This window comes from Schistocerca americana, chromosome X (genome assembly GCF_021461395.2).
Source record: "Schistocerca americana isolate TAMUIC-IGC-003095 chromosome X, iqSchAmer2.1, whole genome shotgun sequence".
NCBI lineage: Eukaryota > Metazoa > Arthropoda > Insecta > Orthoptera > Acrididae > Schistocerca > Schistocerca americana.
The window spans coordinates 572676783-572696242 of NC_060130.1; the positions used below are offsets into that span (position 1 = coordinate 572676783).

Genomic DNA, 19460 nt, shown 5'->3' on the forward strand with positions numbered 1-19460 from the left:
CTTCGTTCTTCCTACTAAAGCTTGACCATTCGATATGTAATGAAGTACGTTTGATATTAGTGAACAATCCTACATTTTACTTTTACACCTGGAGTCAATTTTTAGTATTTTAGGATTAACAGCAGCACATAGTAAGAAATTAAATTTTAGCTGCTGCTGTGCTGCTGATTTCTGTAAATTATTTTCCTCTCTTCACTCTGCAGTATTCTATAGGGACAAGCATGGACTATTGAGGCTACCTAAAGGGGAACAGAATATTTGATTTCAGTTTAGTGGGAGAAATCTATGAAAGTTCACTTCATCTATATAGAGGACCACGTGCAGAATATTTGTGCGAGAAGTTCTTAAGCACTACTCGTGTAATTGGGATCCTCACCAGGTGGATTAAAAAAAGACATAGAAGGAATTCAGAGGTGATTTGCTAGATTTGGAACCGATCGGTTCGATCAACACGCGAGTATTGCGGTAACATTTTCGTGAAAACAAGTACGTGTCCCTAGAGAGAAGAAGACACTCTTTTAGTGAAACACTTTCGAGAAAGTTTAGAGAGTCGGAATTTAGAACACACTGCAGAACGTTCTAGTTTTACCAAGGTTCGTCTTCGGTGAGGACCGCGCAGTCAAGGGAAATCAGGTCTTGGACGGAAGCATATAGATTTTCTTGTCCCATTGCTCAATTTACGAATGAACAGGTAAAGGCATTATTAACAGAGGTAAATTGTATGGTGACTCGAAAATTTTGTATGTAGATGTAGCCGTAGATATCGCTTCATCCTATGTATATCTCACGAAAAGTTCCCGCGCGACCACTACGGTCGCAGATTCGAATCCTGCTTCGAGCATGGATTTGTGTGATGTCCTTAGGTTAGTTAGGTTTAAGTAGTTCTAAGTTCTAGGCGACTGATGACCTCAGAAGTTAAGTCCCATAGTGCTCAGGGCCATTTGAACGAAAAGGCCATGAAGTTAAAATTTGGCAATTTCGAGTTCACTCGTTGCTGACGTGGAACATTCACAACTGGTACTGGAAAGGGGGAAGTGACAGTGTAACGCTCAGTACTCTCTGCCATAAACCATATGGTGGTGTGTGCAGTTTAGTTGTGGAGGTAGAAGCAACTGTTTCGCTGCTCTTCCCTTTCTCATATGTTTGTAGCACGTACAAGTAATGAGAGGGATCCTCACGGCTTTGGAAACGAACCAGCTGCTTCGCCATAGAAATGTTTCGTTACATATCCACTTTTTCATGTTTACAACTACAACAGAAAATTAAATATCCCCCCGCGCTGAGGAAAATAAAGGGTTGTACCGCCTTGGCAACATTTCTTTACACAATTCAGTCTTCACTACGTTGATATCATAATTATTTATTTCATGGTTTTATCTATTACAAGCTACTTCCTGCCCACACTGACGAAACTGAAGAAAGACGAAGAGTAATTAAATCGTAAGATAATAATTTTTGATAACAGATTTGGAAAAAAACCGCGATATATGTCTAATTTTAATAAAACAATCAGTCTTGGTCACGAAAAAGATACTTTATTTATTATGAACGGTTTCAGTGTTGAAAGACAGCTCCACTCAGTGTTCATGCGGGTCTCCGATGGTGAATCCCTACGCTCTGAAGATGGTCTCTCAGTACTGATATTGGTCATCATATAATAAAACATCTGTATTTGATCAAGACTGATTACTTTAGTTATTTCCAAATAAGCGCGACTATTAATATTACCCACAACTGCCGCGCATTCGCATGAGGATTCCTTGGACTTGGAAGGTTTTATGAATATTGCAGGAAAGAATGAGGCCGGCATCTTTTTTTTAATTCTTAGAAAATGGGTCGTAAACCCTGGCTTCATGATATTGCCTGTATCCTTTTAATAACATTTTCCCGTTGGTGCTATTAAAGTGAAAGTACCCAGTCAAACTACGCGGGAAGTTATTGAAAGAAAATCTAATACACAGCGATGAGTAAAACACTACAGATAATAACAACAAAAATCCAGCATATTAAGTCATGACCGAAATAAAATTCCTTTCAAGTAGACACAGTTTACTTATTAAGATATCGGAGGGAGAAAAGAAGTTACGAGGTCTTTCGTTGTTGATGAACATTAAAGTTCATTGAATGCCGCTCAAAGTCCTAAGAATCTTTTTGTGCATTTAAAATGCTTCTGAGTTTGTGACCACACAAAATTAATATTTTACGGACACCCTGAGCTTCAGATAATGCCCGCACCCTCTCAGTTCTTGTTGGAAGTGATTCCTTTGAGGCGGTAGACAGGTAATTCTTTAGTATTGTAAAGACGTATGTAGCCAATGAAGATTATAAGAATGGGTATCTCTGAATTGATGGAGACAAGACCAAAATTCAAAGAAGTGAAAAGTAATTGAATGGTTCTGGTAACATATTTCATAGTTCCCTGTGAACCAATTATTGATAAGACAGATTTAAACGCAGTGCAATCAGAAAAGGGTAAGAAGCGAGTATCAGTGTGAAACACGAATATGATGCGTGCAGAAATGCCTCGATAATATGAATCCATCTAATAGTCCAGCGACCTTTGAGGACTTTTTTAGAAATTAAGATTTCTAACTGTTTTGCATCATATTTGTGTGTCGGGCTGGCGGCCATCTGGAAATATTTTTTGTTGTTTCTTTGATTATTTTTTCTTTTCTTTTTAAGCCAGTGTAATCATTTACTTGTAGAGACGAGTTTTCATGACGATAAATCGTCAGCGTTCGCTAAATTCTCTTCAAGCTTTTTTGGCAGGCGTAATTTTTCAGCCTTTTGCAGACGTTATCAGTGCAAATTTTCCTACAAATCTAATCCAGGTATCCCCTCGCGAGGTAGCAGTCTGCAGAGATACGCAGTTAGTGATAGGGGGAGCAGAACCATTCGAAATGCCTATTTGTAAAGAAAATGAGGATCAGTGTACACGATAGTGGTAAGAGGCCTTAATGTTCAACAGTTTTTTTTAATTTTTCATGACTAGTGAACTCAGGAATCTGGTCACAGACCCTTCCTAGATGAGGAAAGTTGATTTGCGTCTTGACACCCACTTCAAATTTAACTTGTCCCTTTCATATAGATCATATATTTCGTCTTAATGCACTGGAGATCTGCAGAAAGATATTGCCTCCTGGCCCACAAGGTTCCTTCATAACTATGAGAGACGCCCTGCTAAACCCGCAGGACAGGACAGGTAGTTGGAATTGCGGAAAGGGGCCAAAATGAGCGGCTGTCAGTTACACTCGAACACATAAAACTTTATTTATTTGACTAAAAATTACAGTACAAATTCTTGAACTTAGTTATCGGCTGAATACACCACAACCACTTTAATTTTAGAAAAAGGCTAAAAGCCATTAACTCGAAATTCAGACGGCAAAAGGAACACTTAGAAGGCAGAAGGCCTCACGTTAAGTAAGTTCTATAATTTGGTTGAAGACCTAAAAATCTAACACTTGAAAAGCAACAACCTTAATTTAAAGATAGCTGAAGGCTGATGATTTAAGACTCAAGGTAAAAATAAATAAAGAAACACAAGGCAGAAGACCTTATCTTCAATTAGGCTGAAGGCCTCAAACAGTCTGCTGCTCGAAAGACAAAGATCCTTAATTTAGAAACGGCTGAAGGCCCCATGACTTAAAACTCAAGGTAAAATAAATTTAGACAACAAAGCCTTATTTTAAATTAGGCTGAAGGCCCCAAACAATCTAACACTTGACAAGCAAGGAACTTTAATTTTAAAACGGCTGAAGGCGATGACTTAAAATACAACTAAAATAATTTTTAGTAGGCAGAACGCCCAACGCTTTATCTTTAAACAATTCATTTATCAGGCTGAAGGTTCGAACAACCTAACACTTGACAAGCAAGGAATTTTAATTTTAAAGCGGCTTAAGGCCCATGACTTAAAACACCACTAAAAACAATTCAACTTTAATTCAAAATCATCGGCTATGAGCCATACAAATTCACACAACAGAAAATAAGAAAAGGCAGTGCAGCCAACGGCGCTCAGAAGTTTCGGGGGTCGGACAGTACTTGAAATACTAACGATCGCTTAGGTGAGACAGGCAGTCGGCCCAACCATTTTCGATCCGGCGCCAGTCCAACCAACACACAGTCAACGGACCCACCAACAAGGTAACTTGTGCTCCACTTGACCAGCACACAACCGGGAGTTCAATGCAAAACGTAAAAAGGCATGGACGCCCATAACCAAGTATACATTAAGCTGTCAACACGGTGAGGAAAGGACGCTGCCTGAATTTACGTCAACGACCAGGGCAGGTAACCCGAACGTTAACGTCAACAAGACAGAAAATTCCGCTGGTGCACTTCAATTGCAAATAACGAAATACAGTTAGACTCCACCGGACAGTGGCTAAACATTCGCGAACTCGAACACACACGTTGTTGCTCGCGGGAATGTCCGAACAGCCAACAACGAGAACCAAACGGCACAGTGCGAGCAGTCTTGACTTGCTGGTAAATTAAATCCAAACTCAACTTTCATGTCCAGGGTCGATGAGTACAAGGTGCGAATATCGATACATACCTCTGCTGCCTCTCACGGACAGAGAGAACAACATCATAATAGCCATAGCCACGGGAAACCAAACACAGAATAGGAACGAAGGTCTCTACATCTACATCTACATCCATACTCTGCAAGCCACCTGACGGTGTGTGGCGGAGGGTACTTTGAGTACCTCTATCGGTCCTCCCTTCTATTCCAGTCTCATATTCCAGTCTCGTATTGTTCGTGGAAAGAAAGATTGTCCGTATGCCTCTGTGTGGGCTCTAATCTCTCCGATTTTATCCTCATGGTCTCTTCGCGAGATATACGTGGGAGGGAGCAACATACTGCTTGACTCCTCGGTGAAGGTATGTTCTCGAAACTTCAACTAAAGCCCATACCGAGCTACTGAGCGTCTCTCTTGCAGAGTCTTCCACTGGAGTTTATCTATCATCTCCGTAACGCTTTCGCGATTACTAAATGATCCTGTAACGAAGCGCACTGCTCTCCGTTGGATCTTCTCTATGTCTTCTACCAACCGTATCTGGTACAGATCCTACACCGGTGAGCAGTATTCAAGGAGTGGGCGAACAAGTGTCTTGTAACCTACTTCCTTTGTTTTCGGATTGCTTTTCCTTAGGATTCTTCCAATGAATCTCAGTCTGGCATCTGCTTTACCGACGTATAACATGAGCCCAACATGGCTCACAGTGATTGATTAAACGTTTGTCTTTCACCTTGTTTTTATCATCATCATTTCGAAAATTTATTTCAGACTATGAGGTGAATAGTGTTTTAGGTATAACTGCTTTTTTTACTCATTTTACTATTACCTCGATTGTGGCAGTTTTATTGTTGTAGAGGTTTTTAACTATGTTGCTGTATTAAGAACCTAGGAGCTTATACCGAAAATTGTGGACGTGACTTCTGATATTGTCAGTTGCTTTTGCGTTATGAATTACCTTACGCTGTTATCGAGATATCTTTGGAGTACGCTCTCGAAAGAAAACAAGCTGTTTCTTTTTTTCGATACTATTCATAAATCAGAATATGTTTAATTAATGTTTGCTTCTATTTCCCACCTTTACATATCTAATAATGGGTGTTCATACTGGTACAATTATTGTATTACTAACTATATTTAGGTAATTTGCAGTTGGTCTTAGTAAGTGTCTGATTTATTTATTTTTGTATGAATCTACCTAAAATCTATTTCCTTACAAAATCTAGGCGTATATTAATCACAGGACAGATTTAAATAAAGACCGCTGCCGAGAACATCAACGACGTACTCATTTAATGCTGCACAACAGCTCAGTGGTCGAAGAATATTGTCTATCGGGCGTGGATTACACCTGCGCTGCAGTACTGGCTCCAGTATCACATTAGTGGGATTGTATCGCCTAGGTGCCTATTGAAATTCAAACTAGGGACTCACCTATCAATGACGACTCTGACTACAACTTAAGAAAAGTTTGAAATCCGGCACTTGATTTAGTTAGGACTAAGGACTGATAGAGGCGCTATTGCCACGACGCCGACGTGACGCGTACAGAACGTCGAATACTGTGACAGTAGACACGCTGGACGCCTCTGGCAGTGACTGCGGATGGAACAATGAAGTTTGGTAAGGATATAAGCAGCCCATGAGCCAAGTGACGGTCATTTCATTAGCACACCTGATGATAGTGACAGGATCGATGGTCAAAATATTGTACCGTTTCGACACCGACAGCCGGTAGTACACCAGTAGGTTATTTTATCAACAAAAGAACACTCTAAGAATCTGTGACTTTGCTTCGTGTAGACCTCACTAAAGAAGTAAACGAATTACTATCTTTTCATCTTCTATAGGTAAACAGTCTTATTACAAATTACTTTGCTGAGGAATGTAGAAAAAGGCGTAGCGGGCATGCTTGGAAAAAATGTCGCATTTGGGCCACTCCAACTCTACATTCATAGTGAGTTTTCGCGGCGCACAGTGTCAATGGTGTATTGTGTGTATAATGGCTAGGATGAAGCCATAGCCGCCAGGGTAAAGTCAAGTGCTCTATACGAAGTGTCAGACTAGCATCGGGGATGATTATCCAGTGTTATAAAATCGAGTCGAAGGACTACAGTGTATTACATACCAATAACAACCACCTCCCAGTAATGATCTTCAGGAGCTAACATCATGCTTTAGTATGTGTGCCATTTACACACTGTAACACATATTAGTTAACATGACCACAAGAAAGTAACCATGGAAAATGTTCATCCGTGTTAGTACACACTCACAGTAGCATGTAAGTTTGTCCGCAATCCTTGATCTGACAGATCTCTATGACCACCAGGATATACCTTTGGCCGTTGGTGGTAGTTTCTTCGTAGGTTTTTGTTTATGCTAGAGAGTCTTTCTACCTCTCTCGAGCCTCAGTGGTGAATCACATGAGATTCTGCTGATAGATCATATGCGTTTGTTTCACCAAATTCACAACACTGCTGAACTTATTTCAGCTAGATAATGACATACAACAATGGTCCAGAGTTGTGTTGGAATGCTTAGATAAACACTTGATGCCCATGAACATATTTTCTAAGTTCCTGATAATTACTCTGAACACCTCTGAAAGAGCCGTGAGCATTATTATCTTTTTCGATAGTACTACATGAATTACGTGGCTTTCCAATGCTTCATTTGTTCCGTAGAATCCATAATATGACGTATTATCTCCATTATCGAAATGAAAGCCAAAGGGAGTGCCACATCACACTAAGCTTCTTCAAGAACATATATTATGATTAACAAAAGGTCGACGTCCAGTTCCAGTTTCGTGTTAGCCGAATATAATTTAATTGTCGGTTTTTGATCTTGCACAGCATAATTGTCTAGTTTTGTTACGTGTCAAGCAGGACTGATACCTGTGCGGCATCCTCTGTGGATGACAATCCTCTAACGATCTCACAAATGAAGGTGATATAGTGGTCCATCGGGGTTCAGATCTCCGGTTCCTTTGGCGGCCTATTTTCTGTATCATCGTTGCCGACTTCAGTATTACATTCCATTTGTAACGACCTCGTCGACGACTTGAGTTTCTTTACTTCTGTAGAAGTTGCAACGTTAGGCGTATGTAGGCTACCTAATCTGCCGCCCAGTACTGTACGAGGTAAGATGAATTTGTTGAACGGCTGAGCGCTGGCGGACGGCCTCAGGGTAGTCAGCGTGCCGCGGCCGGTCCAGCGGCAGAGACAAGTGGCGTCGAGCCCAGATGCGGCACAAATGCTTGGCGAGGGATTGGGAAAATCACAGTGCAGGGAATTTTGACAGACAGTGCTCCAAAAAACGGCGGAATGTCTAACAAGCTTAAAGATTGCTTCTTACAGCTCTCTGAGATATTAACGCCAATTTTAATACATCTGCCATCTCATAAAAATGAGGCACATCCAATGACACAACTGCATTTCAATACCTTTATAACTGTAGACATTATTATTTCACAGCGAATAACATTTTCGCAATGAATCTATGAATTAACAACTTTTAAACACTTCATGCCATTTCAGTATACGATATCTCGGATGATATCATTCCGTTATAGCTACCATCTCTGAAATGTATCTTATCTGTACTTATTATATTTCTTGATTTATTAATCTTTTATATCCTTTCATTACACAAATGATGGTCAGAATATCATATTCTCCAGAATTACACAGGAAATGAACACAGCATTAATATCTCATATTTTGTCATACTTCTGTTTTTATTTAATCAATAGTTTACTATTTTGCCAGTAACTTTATTTAAATGTTCATTTCCAGTGTTGTTAAAAGTGATCAGCCACATGTGTTAGTGGACATTACAACTGAAAAGAGATCCGAAAGACGCCTTTGTCAAGAAGGCATAAATAATTGTTTAAACAATATTTAACGACAGTCGGTTGTCATTTATTGTGGGCACATTTGCGCAACAATGCTAGCTTGAAACTTCCTGGCAGATTAAAACTGTGTGCCGGGCCGAGACTCGAACTCGGGACCTTTGCCTTTCGCGGGCAAGTGCTCTACCAACTGAGCTACCCAAGCACGACTCACGCCCCGCCCTCACAGCTTTACTTCTGCCAGTACCTCGTCTCCTACCTTCCAAACCTTACAGAAGCTCTCCTGCGAACCTTGCAGAACTAGCACTCCTGAAAGAAAGGATATTGCGGAGACATGGCTTAGCCACAGCCTGGGGGATGTTTCCAGAATGAGATTTTTCACTCTGCAGCGGAGTGTGCGCTGATATGAAACTTCCTGGCGGGTTGGTAGAGCACTTGCCCGCGAAAGGCAAAGGTCCCGTGTTTGAGTCTCGGTCCGGCACACAGTTTTAATCTGCCAGGAAGTTTCATAAAAGCGCACACTCCGCTGCAGAGTGAAAAATCTCAATGCTAGCTTGTTTATTTATGAACCTGCTATTACTTATATTTATTGTAAGTGACCTGACTGTAACCGCATGTTTATAACATTTCCTTATTTAAATATTGTTGTAATATATTAGTTTAGTGCGAGAAGTCGTCAATTTTAATCAAATCATGTCTGTAGAATGTAGGACGATGTTTTTTTGATGGGGATGTCTTCAACTAACTGAAAAGCAGACTGTAGGAGAACACTGTGGGAGTAAATTGGAGACTGTGAATTTTCGAGTGAAGGGCTCAAGGGAGAGATTCTGGACACTTTCTGTGGAATGCTGGAAGAAGGGAGACCTGCCTGTGGTAACATGCGTGATTCAGTCATATAACTGATTGATTCTGGGCGGCGAACAGCAGCTACAATGATCTAATTTTTGAAAGGTCTCTTGAAAGATCTGAATGTGCCACACAGTAACATTCCAATTTTTTTCACTTTTGTTGTGGAACTGAGGATAGATAGAGTATGAGTTAGTATTTTTTGTATGATGTGTGATAATTTGTAAATCATCTGAACTGTTTTGACCTAGTTAATAATTCGTTTATTGTTATTACGAAACGGGCTTAGTTTTCTTATATTTTCGATGACTGTTTAGTTCGGGGATTTTGCTGCCATTCTTGTCACGCTGTCAACTTAGCTTTACTGGACTGATATGGGTATTTTTTGTCTGTATTTTAATTGAATATTGTAGGACCAATACCCGTTTATTTGAGATGTCTTTTCTTAAATAAACTTTATTAAACATAATTCTCTGTCGTCTATATCAATTACAGTCGTTAGATTAGAACCATTGTTATTAAATTATTCATTTAACTTCCATTTTGTATTTGAGTACATTTTATTAACTCGAAGTTCTACCCAATGCACAGACTATTTGACTGCAGCATCACACCTACAGGTTATTATTTGCAGCGAATTAGCTACAGGACATGAAAGCAGACATGTGTGGCCCAACCTTTTGACTACATCGAGCTATTCCTTTAAAACAGAGCTGTGCATAGCCCAAGTTCCTAAAGCGCGAGTAACCACAGGTTAATACGCAACTGATATGCTTGTATGGAATGCTGTTTGGAAGAGCAACTACACTCAGCAATAACCGTTAGGTACCATCTCAGCATTTCGTCGGGTGTATAAGGTTTCGATGCCATTGCCATTTACAATACGGAATACTGAAAAGGACTTCTCTTGTGGATATTGCAAATCATCTACGTTTGTTTTTAATTCATAGTGTTGATTGCCTGCTATGTTTGCAAGTGTTTACCTGCAGATTTAAGAACTGTTATCATAGTCATGCGTCTACAAGATTTTTAAATCATCACGGCCACTGATAAGATAGTACAGGCAGTCATTGTGTTGAACTTGATAGCATTTTTTTTCTGCTACTTTTTACACGGATGTTTGTATGACTGCAACATTGGGTGAGGTAGGCACGATTCAGTGCAAACCAGGAGGATATGTGGAACATACTTCCAACACATACATTAAAAACTTATTGTGTCTTAATAGATGTCCAAAGAGTCGATTTGCTTTTTCGGATAGTTGCTGTGACGTATGTTTCTTGATCGATCTCTTTCAAAAGCCGTACATCCATCGCTGCTAAACGCATCCTGTCTGTGTCTAATAATATCCTGCTTTTATAGCCACTTATGAACGCTCTTCAGTTGAATACCTTAACAAATATTTTTTTCTCAATCTCTGTACTTGTACAGTATCAGTTGTAGTCTTACATTGAAAGCACGTTTAGCTTCAGCAAAAAAATTTCTGTACATCATATCGCATGTGTCGTCTTTTTATTTCAGGTGCCAAAATAACATAATTTATCGACTTTTTCTGTTTTATTTCTTTACAGTTTGAGTCAGACGTCTTTCTCAATTATGATTTGTTTCCTTTCATAATGTTCGTTTTTTTGAGTATTAATTTTAAGTTCAAACTTTTCAAAACTTCGAATCATTTAGAAAATATATTCTGCATTTGTTTGACACTATTAGTTATAAGGGCATTATGCTCTGCAAATGTTATGCAGTGACAGGAGGTCTTTCAACTTAACTCCACATGTTTTGCCTCTGAAGATCCTTGCAGTTTTTTTGGCTTGAATGTTATACAAAGAAGGTGATAAATTGCATCCCTCTCTGACCCTTTTTGTACTTTTCGCTTTACACCGGTCTCCAGTGAGCGCTATTCTCACACTTCTGTTTCCAAAATTTTTTATGTATTATGTTTTATATACTACATTGTTCGTCTACCTTTCCAGTGAAGGAGTGTATCTTTCAAGATCTTGACGAATTTCTTAGAGGTAATGTTGTCAAATGCCTTTTCTAGAACAATAAGTAAGTATCCCTCTTTAATTCCAGTTGTGTCTGTAAAAAGTTCTTTTTTACTGTTTTGGCTTTACTAGAACTGATTTCACGTCGAAATCAAACTGATCATCTCCAGTTTCTCGTTCCACTTGGCATTTTATTCCATTTTTATTGGGTGTAAATATTTATTCAGCGTATGACATTCTATTATCGGAGCAGTCTCTTGGATTCTTTTTGATGAATGAGAATGTTTTACCTTCTACATATTCATTTGGAACAGACTCATAATCGTAACACACAGATCATAATATTTAAAAGTTCATCTTTAATTTTTTTTCCAAAATTATGGCAGAGCTCAACTTTCAGCTGGTCTGTAGCTCTCTTTGCTCTTATTTCTTTCAGTGCTACTTCAAATTTCGTCTCCAGAATTGAAAGACCTACACCATGAGGTACTTCTCTTTCTTCTGTGTATTCTACTTCCACGCTAATATCCTCTCCCTGTTCAAAATATTCCTTGCGTAGTTTGGATATTTAAAAATGTTCATTCAGTAACAGATTTACACGTTTGATTCGAACCATACATGACTTTTTTGTTGCCTTTAACAGAAGTTCCTAATCTCGCTGTATAATTTATCACGCACACAGTTTTTTTTTTTTTTGTCTCGATAATCCTACACACAGGGTGACCTACAGTTAACGAACAGTTTTCAAATGAAGAGTACTATGTTAATTATTAAGAAAAAATTGTATTTATACAAAATAGAAGGATTATATCTCATATTTAATTTACAGTCTAGAAGTGAATGATGTATGCGCCATCTCTGTCCCACCACTGTCAGCAGTGTACCAACCAATCCAGAAATTTATGTTTCCCTGTGTATCGTTACGATCATCCATCCTCCGTACCATAGCCTCCCTACATTCTGAGTTCTTTACGATTCTGCATCTTTCTTGTGCTTCTATTGTGCTTCCTTTTCCGTGTTTATTCCTGTCCTCAATCGAGTTTAAGATATTGTCTTTTCTTTTTCAGTATTACGTACGTCGTTTTTGTTCCATTTTCTTTCAGTTCATAACATGTTGTTACAATGTAGCCACTGTTAGTTAGGATCTCTATTCTTGTAGCATAGTCTCTTTTTATTGCTGGTTCTTTAGTATTTTCAACACTACATCTTTACATATTAAGGATCTGAGTTCTCTTGACTACGCTTCATTTGTACTGGGACAGGATCACTGACTACGTTTAATCTCGAAAGGTTACAGTTCGATTTAATTTGATTTCTGTATCTTCTCTTTACTTAAATGCAGTTTGTATCTCTTACTAGTCACTATAGCTTTCCATCTGTACTCCTTTTGCTATGCACTTCGAAGGTTGTGTCTCGCGTGTTCACTCTCTATGTTACCTTTGACTCCTAACGCCAATCTCACTGCTATTCTTCTTTCAGTCACTCCTTGTCGATTTGAAATCTCCCATCACGATTGCATTATCATTTTAATTTGTTCATACAAACATTATTAATATTCTACATCTTTAGTTTTCATGTATAGATATTTATGACTCAACATAGACACACTGGCAACAACACGTTTCTCCCAACGAGGGACCAGTTTGTTGGTACAATAACTGAAAGAAAATTAGACTTCGTTGACAGAGCCACATTTCACCTCTGTTCGCACTGCTTCATTAGTATCGAATTAAAGTCCTCGAAGGTACACTTCAAGGTCTGGAAACAGATGAAAATCGGATGAGGATGGGGCCTAGTTGGTACTGTATGGAGCATGGTCGATGACGCTGAACCTAAGGCGTCGTATTGTTGTAGATGTCGCAACATTTGTGTGTGTTCTGGCATTGTCATACTGAAGGAGAGAGTGCTCCAATGTGTGGACGAACCCTTCGACTTCGAAACTCGATTACAGTGGGCTGTTTCTCACGCACCGACGTAGTTATGTTACACACCGCCATGTTCCACGCTACAATTTGGAGCGTTCTGGAGTCAGAGGGCTGCAAGTGTGGAGACATGAAAAGTGATGATGTTCTATTTCAGAAGCTTTAAGAGGTTTCAAGTAAAACATTCAAAGGCATTAATTTTCAGCACGCCCTCGTATGATCCATTTCCTTGAAAAACTGTGTAGATCCGTGGCATGAAATCATTCACTCATAAATGTACTCGTGAAGCAATTCTTTAGTTCTGTTGATACTGTTTCGCTCTGAAAACATTTCTATGTTGCACACGGAATATGAAAGTAGACAAAGAGGTACTTTATTTCTTTTTTAAATTAATCTATGATTCTTATTAAAGTAACTACTCTTAACACCTACAATTCAGTGTCGAAATTACACTGACCGTTTTCTCTAGAAATACGATAACTCTACACAATTTTTTCTTCCTTTTACACGGATCATCTGGTGTTATTTTGTCACGAGAAGGTGTTACACATCTGTTCCTCACATAATAATGTTGACACAGTGTTAATCCTTGCTGTACTAGTTGCTTTCATTGTCACAGAAGTGACAACGAAAGGTGCGGAGTACGCCTCAATTACTTCTCATTAATCGTAACCATCCATTTTTGATGTCTTCTATATTGAAAACAGCGTGTTACTGCGGTAAAATGGTTATACATCACATCTAGAAACGTGCTACAAATATTTGAGTAGCATAATGATAACCTCCAGTTGAAGTCAAGACCTTCAATCTTAATGGACATTCATCATTCGGAACAAACTTGGGATGCCATCAGATGGCAATCGTGACTCCCAAACTTCCTTTTCGTCATGTGCGTTAATTCCCTAACCATAGCATGGACATCTTCAACAGAAATGTACCGTAACCTAGAGTAATCCGTGCCAATAAGAGCTCCAGCTGTTTCACGGACCAGATATTACAAAGATGTTTTACGGACCAAATTTAGGCAAAGTGATTTTAGATAGATGTTGAAAAATATTTCGAATGAGCGTTCTGTGCTGGCGAGTCGATTTTGGAAAAAAGGCACTTCCTAGTTGCAGACGGTAATCATCTACGATGTAAAATTTTTATCTGTGTCCTTTTACAATCCATAACACTGGTTGAAGGAACTCTACAACGGTTTCTCTTTTCTTTATTTGTAGATTTATTAATATATTTTGTCATTCATCTAAATCATCCTGTGAGCGAATGCTGAACTTGCGAACGCTACCACTAGGCAAGGACCACGTGCCCAAACGACTTCCTTAAAAGTAAATATGCAAAACAATTGCTGGGGCGTGGAGGTCCTACTTCACAAGTATCAGGGTCGTCCATTATGAACCAAAGCGTTCGTTTCTCTTGACGCATCATACATTATGGTCGTCAGAAATACAAGGACTCCAATGTAGAAACTGTTTTTAGAAATTTCGTTGAATCGAATGGAAAAACGTTCGTCCATTGAATTCTTCATAATATGCATCTAGCCGTCGTTAAGTTAAAGACAGTGCATTCATTCTGTCTACGTGTTATACCACGACTGAAATCTCTGACATGTGGGACAGGAAATCTACGCAGTTTTGAAGACTAGTAGAGGCCACAAAGGTCCCCCGTGCAGTATCAGATATTGTCCAAGCTATAAAGAAGATGTGCACTTAGTCATTTAGAGACGGTAATTACGGTTGTGGACCAACGTTTATCCACTGACATATAGTGATATCCGCAAAGTCATTTCGGCACACTGCAGAAGGCCTCGTTATAAGAAAAAGAAGTCACGCTATTCTTTCTCTGCACCCAAAGGAATGAATATTTAACATCAGCTTGCAGTATGAATCAGAATCACAAGACTGCTAAAAGTCAAGAAATGATTTTGCGAATAACAGGCAACAACATTATTTATTTTTCAACAGTATCTACTGTAGTGTAGGAGTCCGTAGTTTAGATATTTCCATCGTCCAACACATTAAAACTCAACTAAATAGAAATCAAGATTACGAAAAGCCAATAAAATTTTATCCACTTTTGATTATTGAACGCAGGAGCAACTAAAAACTAAAACTTCCGAAGTTGTTGTTTTGATTATAGTTAATCGTATTAGCACTTACATAATTTCCAGCAGAATCTATTCTGTGGAATGCAAGTGCTACGCGATGAAAGTTTAGCTAATTTCCTCTGATGAATTCATCTGGAACTTATTAGGCTATAATGGCTCGTCTTTATTCTCAAGAATATCTTGCAAACGTCTTACCTCAAACAATATAGTATTCGTCCCAAAAAGCATTTCGTGACAGGAACTGCGTTTGTTACTTTTGTTCTGTCAGTCTTGTGCTTATCATTTTATATTCTTAAATAGCGATGGATACATCGGCACTAGGTCTGTGTTATCCTAAGAAAAATTCCGTTAAGATAATGATTCGAAGCACTCAACACGGATTACAAGATTATAACTTTGCAAATAAGCTTGCAGTAAGTTGTACTCATTTCCACAACCTAACCAAGTAATCTAATCACCATAAAACATTTGTAGGTATTCTGGGACTCATAGGCGGGCAAGTTTCGATATCCAACAACGGATCCGATTCTTCAATACCTCTGAGTAAAATCAAGCTCTATTCATAGCTTCAAAATGCAGCAGACATTACACGATGACAAAATTAAACCTTTTTCACCTAAAATGTTAATGTACTGTGAAAACTATATTTGCTGTATATTCTTTTCATACAGATATTTTGTATGATTCTCGATGATACCACTTTGGGTTTCTCGTATTCATCGCTGCAGATACCATCATTTTATTTAGAGCTATGATTTTACATCTATATATAGCACTCTTATGCCGAGATACACGCTTGTTCGCCAGCAACAACATTGTTTTCATGAAATAAATTTGCTTTCAAGATTCTTTTCTGAAGTAGTGAAAATGTGATCTTCCATTCAGCATCCATACCGACCATAAGTATACAGCAGCTCATAATGGCCACTATATGGAAGTAACTATTTTGTTATTCCACTTTTATAAACCCAGAATATACCAACGAACACAACAGAGAGCTGTAATATCGAATTTCTCTATGTAAAATAAATGAGGTGAAGGGAATAAAGTGCATCGACATTTGACCATTCTAGATATTTCTCAGGGGCAGTACATGTCATTTGTTTCCTAAATCTCGCAGATTTCTGTCCATTTATCTTTGATAACAAGAATAAATCTGTTATATTTGCACATTCAGATAGACTGGTAATTCATAACGAAACGTTTTGCTCTGCCATCGCATATTTAATGACTTTAAAGTGCACACATGCGGAATTTAGCGCTGAAGCATTAAAATTTTAGTTGCACGCTAAAACTCAGTCCGCCTAACGGGAGCTAGGAATCCCATTTGTACGTTGGGAACTGCGGGCATTCAGCGCAGTTGGGAACACGTACCCTGCCGCCCTTCTCTCCCCAATGTGGAGCACCCTCGCGCGCTGCAACGCATTGGAGGAGATAATTTGATGCGCTGCTAGCTAGTCACGCTAAAATACAATTTCACGGGACAATGACGGTCCCGGGCTCACTTCACGACCACAGTCGCTCAGTGTTATTAAAACGGACTCCGTATCCGAACACCGTAGCGTAAATCAGGAAAATGGAGACCTCAAAGTGTGTAATCCGACGCTTACATGTTAGCTGCGCTCCCATTGTATTGACTTCACGGTGATCTGGGATATGATTTCTGATATATCTTTTGAATGATTGAAGAACACGACAACGCCGACAACGCCAGACTCAATTTTTGGACGCATGATAAATTCTGGGCGTACAAATGTTCAACGTATTTTATTTGAAATTGTTTCGCTCCTTCGTACACCACGCGAGTGTTATGTATTTACCGTCTTTAAGAGACACCGCACATCTCCAAAAGGAACTTTATAAATATTAGGTCAGTGATCGTGTGGGAACTGTAGTTCGTTTTAAACACAAAAAAGTATAAAAACCCCGGAAAAGCCACAGCTGTAAAGAATCATGTTTGCGGATTAAACAAAACAAAATATTGTGTTCCTGTAAGGCACTGGGTAGCTTAACACTCGATGGTAGCATAAACATGAAACACTTCGTGCAATCGTTACTCATATTATACTTTCCAACTACGTTCTCTTTACACATCGACTTAAAAAACCAGGTGTTTGAAATTTCTGAAAAACAATAACGAATGGCTCCACTGCATATAGAATACCAAAATCATTTTAGTGTTGATCGAAGAAGCACTTAACGACTGTCTGCTTCAACCAATTTTCTGAATTATATTTCATGCAGCATCAAAAATCGGATCGTGTTTTAAACTCCCGAGGCTGAATAATTAGTGTTAATCTACCCAGGGCCTTACAACGACACAATATTTTGTTTTGTTTAATCCCCAAACATGTTTCACTACAGATGTGGCGTTCCTTGGATTTTTTCTTTCTTGTGGTTTTTTTTTCCAACATGTGAAGTCAGCATATTTCACAGGTTAGAAACATGCTGATTTCAGATTTTGTTCTTGTTTGGATTGCAAATGTAGTCTGCCGCTTTGTACGTAATGTGTGCTCTGTGGCTGCGATCATAAATTAGCTACAAGTTTATATTAATACAGCACGTCACCTGAAACGCAGAAATGTTAGGGAAACGTATGAATCGTACAGATTCCAAGTGAAATTGTATCATATGCCTCCCTATTTTACATATTTACTTATTCTCTTTCTTTACGTTTACCATAGCTATAATTTACCGGTCCTGAACTGCATTTGGTAATTATTTCCCTGCTAAATGTGTTGTTAATTCTTTTATATCTCAAGTGACATGTGGACAGCAGTAAGATTTCGTGAGGCTTAGTTTTGAAAAACTACTTTGTGTGGTCTGCTATTTGCAGGTTGTGTTCTAGAGTTTTTAACAGCATTTACTTAACTTTTCTTGTGCTGATCGGCTAATTCTGGATGTTAGGCTATGTTACTGTGGCTCACACATACGTTTTGTGGAGTAATGTCTTATCATTGATGGCTTTTATGCCCTGTATGCTAGCGTTTCGTGGATGTGGTAACTTTATTTTACTGTGAGTAAATGGCACAGATGAGTACTGTGTTTTAAAATCCAGATATTTGTTTCCATGCCACCAGATTGGTGGTTTTAATTTAGGTAGTCTGCAAATGTGGAGCATGTGCAGTCGATTTTTGACGCTCTTAAATGTTCAGAGTACATTATTCTGAAATCTCCACATGTTTGGCCCACATATATTGAATCACAGTCTTTTCAAGTAGCCTAGTTTATACTTTCTTAGCGGAATTTATCTGTTTTAGCGTTTAGTATTTTGAATCTTTCCTATAGTGTGTTGTTTGTTCTACAAGCCACATGTACTTCTTGTTTTCTCCTGAAGTTCCCAACTCTGCAGTTTATTTTTTGACAAATGATAGTATGAGTTATGTTTTCATGTTTTTTGTAGTTTCTTCATGTTGTGTGGTCTCTATTGCATTATACGTACTGGTCAATGTTGCTGTTACATTACTGTGTGTGTTTTGTTTCATTTGTATGTTTATTTATTGGTTCAGTTTCTCCACCTTGTTTAGTCTGTAACTGTTTTTAGCGGAATTCTTTCTTATTACTTCTGGTCTTGTGTATACCTACATTTATCTATTGGAATTCTGTCCAGATTTTCTAGGAGGTATCTGCAACTGATTTGTTTGTGTGCTGTTGGATTGTTAGATTGTTGTCTATTTTTGTACCAGTTGTTATTGGTGTACTGCACACTTTCTCTGTTTGCTGTAGGATGATTAGATCTGTTGTACAATGTCGTACTGGCTGTTGAGCGTTTTCTGTATACCGATAACTGGTGATGGCGTCTATTTTTTCTTTTATAATGTATAGACAGTGTCCTTCTTTTTCTGTTTTGATTTCACATGTGAAGCTGATATTTCAATGAGCAGTATTGATATTATAGCATCCAATTATGTGTTTCCTCTATCAAGCATATTATGCCATCAGCACCACTTTTGGGTGATAACATGGGTAGTATATCCTCTTCAAAATAGAATTCATCCTTAAACTTGCATTATTATTGCCTCTGGTACCTTTTAAAATGAACGACACATCTTGTTTGTGTTTCTGATATGATGTTTGTCTTTCCTACCTGTCTTTCAAATCAAATGGCTCTGAGCACTATGGGACTTAACGTCTGAGGTCATCAGTCCCCTAGAACTTAGAACTGCTTAAACCTAACTAACCTAAGGACATCACACACATCCATGCCCGAGGCAGGAT

General features: G+C 38.6%; 1 protein-coding gene and 1 non-coding gene across 2 annotated transcripts in view; one reads left to right on the forward strand and one right to left on the reverse strand.

Moving 5' to 3' along the window:
- Nucleotides 1–19460, forward strand: part of LOC124555261 (thrombospondin type-1 domain-containing protein 7A-like) — a 1197505-nt gene that overhangs the window by 281467 nt on the left and 896578 nt on the right. The window lies entirely within an intron of this gene.
- Trnas-cga lies at nucleotides 8517–8591 on the reverse strand. The gene has a single exon. It is a non-coding gene; the product is annotated as a tRNA-Ser (tRNA).